Source organism: Empidonax traillii, unplaced genomic scaffold, assembly GCF_003031625.1.
Source record: "Empidonax traillii isolate 1590-97213 ecotype Southwest subspecies unplaced genomic scaffold, ASM303162v1 scaffold7760:size9836, whole genome shotgun sequence".
In the NCBI taxonomy this organism is placed as follows: Eukaryota; Metazoa; Chordata; class Aves; order Passeriformes; family Tyrannidae; genus Empidonax; species Empidonax traillii.
Window position 1 is genome coordinate 1 of NW_020962639.1, and position 4,318 is coordinate 4,318.

Genomic DNA, 4,318 nt, shown 5'->3' on the forward strand with positions numbered 1-4,318 from the left:
CTCAGCTGAACCTGTCGAGCGTGACTGCCTGGAGACCATGGAGGCAGTGCACTCCAGCTGCCCAGACCTCAAAGAAGAACCGTTCCAGGACGCAGATGATTGGTGTTTGGACGGCAGCAGCTTTGTAAAGCAGGGTGTAAGGATGGTTGGCTGTGCAGTAACCAGCACAGAACAGGTAATGGAATCGAACCCTTTGCCTGCAGGGACTTCAGCCCAGAGAGCAGAACTGATAGCTCTCACCCGAGCTCTTGAGCTGGCAAAGGGAAAGCAGATAAACATATGATTCTAAATGTGCCTGTGCCATTGTACACGCCCACGGAGCATTCTGGAAAGAACGAGGGCTGTTGACTGCCCAAGGGAAAGCTGTAAAACACGCAGAGGAGATCCTACAAGTGTTAGAAGCTGTCAAGCTCCCAGCATGGGTGGCTATTGTGCACTGTAGGGGACACCTGAAAGGTAACACTGTCCCAGAAATAGAGGTAAAGAATTACCAGTAGCAGCTCTAGTGCCAGAAGGATTAGACACAGATCCACAGGTAGAGCATCAAGAAACAGTTTGTAAGTGGATACATAAAAACAGAGGTAAGCTGCTAGACAATGGGTAGGGCCAACTAAAAACAGGTCAGTTGATACTACCAGAGAAATTAGTGTGGCAACTTGTAAAAGCGGAACATGATAAAACTCACTGGGGTTTGGACTTCACTTACAATTCATAACGGGAATAAATTAAAGCTTATGTTGTCACTATCAGCACAACCAAAGAGAAAATGATCTTTCCTGTCTTGACACCGGGAGCCAAACACCAGAATGTCATCGTTAGGCCCATAGGCCGTGATGTTTGGGCAAGTTATGATGGCACCAAAGGCAAATGGCAGTCAGTCAGAACAGAGGCATGTATTCCCAAAGGACAGTTGGCATATATTTGTGAGAATGCAGCTGTAGAAGATGAAGATCTGTGCTTAGATACTGAAGATTGTGTATGTACTTTTGAGATGCTTCCCCCTGCCAAGACCCAGTCCCAAGACTATTATGTAGGAGATGGATGTGCATGTGTTAGACCCTCTGTGCTAACCTCACCATTGATTATTGTCACCAAGCAGCTAATGGTACTCATTTTTGTGTGTGCAATTTTACTGGAATCCTAGGTTGTGATTTTGATTACACTGTTCCTGTAACCACTAGGCAACTGATTGAGGCTGATTACACCTTGTATCATGATGTATCCAAATTGCAGATAGGCATGGATGCTGGTCTTTTCAAAACAATGCTTAGACCCCCCAATACAGAAAAACTGGTCCAAGAGGTGAACAGAACAACCCAACGTATACTTTGGCAAGCGGAACACTATCCTAACTAAAGTAGAACAAGTGGGAGAACATCGTTGGTGGGACGTCTTTACAGGATATCCCCCCACAGCAGCACAAGTGGTAATTACTTCTTAATACATCCAATATTGATCATGGTAGCAGTTTTAGTCCTGCTATCCCTCTTGAATATTTGGCTGTGGTACAAAGTAAGTACCCTAGTCAAGAAAATACAGATAATATGGGCAATGATGCATACCTATTAGTTTCCTTTGGAACTTGATGAAAGAATTCGTAAGTCTAAGAAAAGGGGGGACTGAAACGAGAGCAAGGCCTGAAAGGAGTTAACCAAATATCCTGCTCTGCTAAGCGAAGCCCCCCCAGACCTGCTCTGCTTATGTTGCTAAACAAAAATCTGTTCTGTTCTGATCGCTGGACCTGAAACTTAGTAGATTGCTAGAAAGATTATTCAATAGGCTTAGGGGTGATAAATCAAGGCCAAAGTAAGCCAAGGTAGACATTTGAATTAGAGAAGTAGGCCTAAAGCCAAGGCTTTCTCCAAGCTTCAGTGATTGGGTCAAGAACAAAGCAAAGGTAAAGAGGTCAAACTGAGGAAGACTACTGGCACCTCCAGACCCGCGAGGCCGAAGGATGGAACTACCCCTAAAATTGAGGATCAAGAAAAGCACCGGCCTAAGCTCCGCCTGAGCTCCACCTGTATTCCACCTAGTATTAATATGTACAGATAGATGATATAATCATATGCATATGTAAAGAATCATGTAGGAAAATTGTATAAACCTCTGATTTTTGTGTGCTACCGTGAGCAAGTTCTTTGTGGTGCGAACCACGCTTGCTCCCAACGTCGACGAATAAAAACCTTTGCTGCTCAAAAGACTCAAAGTTTCTGGGCAGTTCTTTTACCAGATTTTTCAGATTCACCCCATCCACCTCATAACGGTGCAGGCCTCATATAGCCCATACACCTCATAAAAGAGCTGTCATCATAAAAGCTCTGTTTTCATAACACCCTTACATGTCATACTGGTGCTCCCCTCATAAAGCCCATAAACCTCACAAGAGGCTCTCTTCATAAAGACCATGTCATCAAAACCCCATCCACCTCATAATGGGGCAGGCCTCATAAGGGAACTGTCCTCAGAAACCTCACACACCTCACAGTGGTGCAGGTTTCATAAATCCCCTGTCCTCATAAGACCCATAAACCTGATCATGGGGATGTCATCGTAAAGGAGATGTCCTCATAAATGCCATAAACCTCATAAAGGCTCTGTCCTCATAAACACCATAAATGTCATAAAAACACTGTCCTCATACACCCCACACACCTCATAATGCTTCAGCCCTCATGAGGGCACGGGACTCCTAAAGCCCATACACTTCATAATGGGGCTCTCATCATAAAGGCCATTTCCTCATATACCCCACACACGTTCTGGGAGAGTCGCACCCGGCGAGGGGAGTTGAGCTGCACGAACGGGTACAGCAAGAGCGAAGGGGAGTTTGTTGCATTTGAAGTGTACTTGAGGGCAAAGTCTTTGTAGACATTGTTGTAGAACTGGATGAGGTCCCTCCGCTCCTCCTCCTCGGTGTCGCTGTTGGCACAGGTGAGGCGGGTGGGCGTGGGGGGGGCGCTGCCGGGGGTGCGGCACGGGCAGGGTGATGCTGGAGCGCATCACCGGGCTGGAGTCCTGGCTGCTTCTTTCCTTGTTCTTCTCCTTGCTCCTGCCTGTGGGTGAGTTCTGCTGGCTGCTGCTGTCGCTGCTGCCGGAGCGGCAGCGGCGCCTGCCTTTGATCAGGACACTGCGATAGACATGGCTCTGGGCTTGTGGCTGTGTCCGATAGCAGCGCATGATGTTTTGAAATGATCTGTCTTCGTTAGTGACCTTAGTCGTGACATAGATGGCACACATCAGCAGCTGATCCAAGCGTCTGTCCATCATGATTTCAGGGCAGTGCACCAAGGAATACTCAAAGCATTTCCAGATCTTTTTCCGCAGCTCATTAGACACATCGAGTTTGACACAGAGATTCCTCAGAGGAACACTGGCTAAATGATACACCTTTCTGAAGAAGAGTGACAGTGAGTCCGTCTTCCGAGGCCTGACGGACGTGGCAGTGAACTGCTGGGCCTGTTTCTGCTCTCCAGGGGAGATCTGCTGAACAGTCAACTGGCCTGGCAACTGCAGTGCTGCCCCGGGCATTTGGGTGTTCAGGGTACCCGCGAGAGCCTGGGTATTCAGAGGCTGAATGGGGCCAGAGACAGCTTGGGGCTGGGCACCTACATTTACTTGGACTGGGAAGAAAGTTATTCCTCCATTTTCATTGGCAATACTTTGTACTGGGATTGTCACTGTCTGCTCGTTGTTGGCTGTCACGGTGGCAGTTACCACGGTGACCAGGGTCTGGCTAGGCACCGGAGTCACTGACATGGCTTCGGGATTCATGTTCTGCACTGGCACCGTGTTTACCACGGGCTGTTGGGGAACTCTCACGGGGGTCCCACTGTCAGAGGGGTTCTCGTTATCGGCAAACAGGCGGCGTCTTGTAGGATTGGCTGTGGGAGAACTGTATCTGTCATACAGGGTGGCTGGAGGTGAGGAGAGGCCTTTTCCTAGTCCTCCACTTTCAGCACGAATCTCATTTATTCGTCTTGGTGTCAATGGGGAACCCACAACAGTGTTCCCAGCAGATCTCTCAAAGTGCTGAGGTGGCATTACCTCTTCACAACTAGGAACCTTGTTTTCATGGTCTCTGATGCTGTCCCACAATATGGATTCCTATTTCCATGCCATGCTCTCAAGGATCTGTTCTTCAGTATGATTCAGGTGTTTTACTACTTCCCGACAAAGGCCATCTTCTGCTCTAATGAAAACCTCAATTACCTTATAAAAATGATAAACTGGAATGTCAAATATTTTGGTGATGAACGGGAAGTTTCCAGGTGGGTTATATGTAAAGGTAATGATCTCAAGGCAACAGGCCAGCAGAGAC

The 4,318-nt window shown here is 47.6% G+C and overlaps 1 pseudogene; it reads right to left on the minus strand.

Annotated features, from left to right (window-relative positions):
* Positions 1–2,705: 2,705 nt before the first annotated feature.
* On the minus strand, positions 2,706–4,317 carry LOC114073641 (annotated as a pseudogene).
* Position 4,318: the final 1 nt, after the last annotated feature.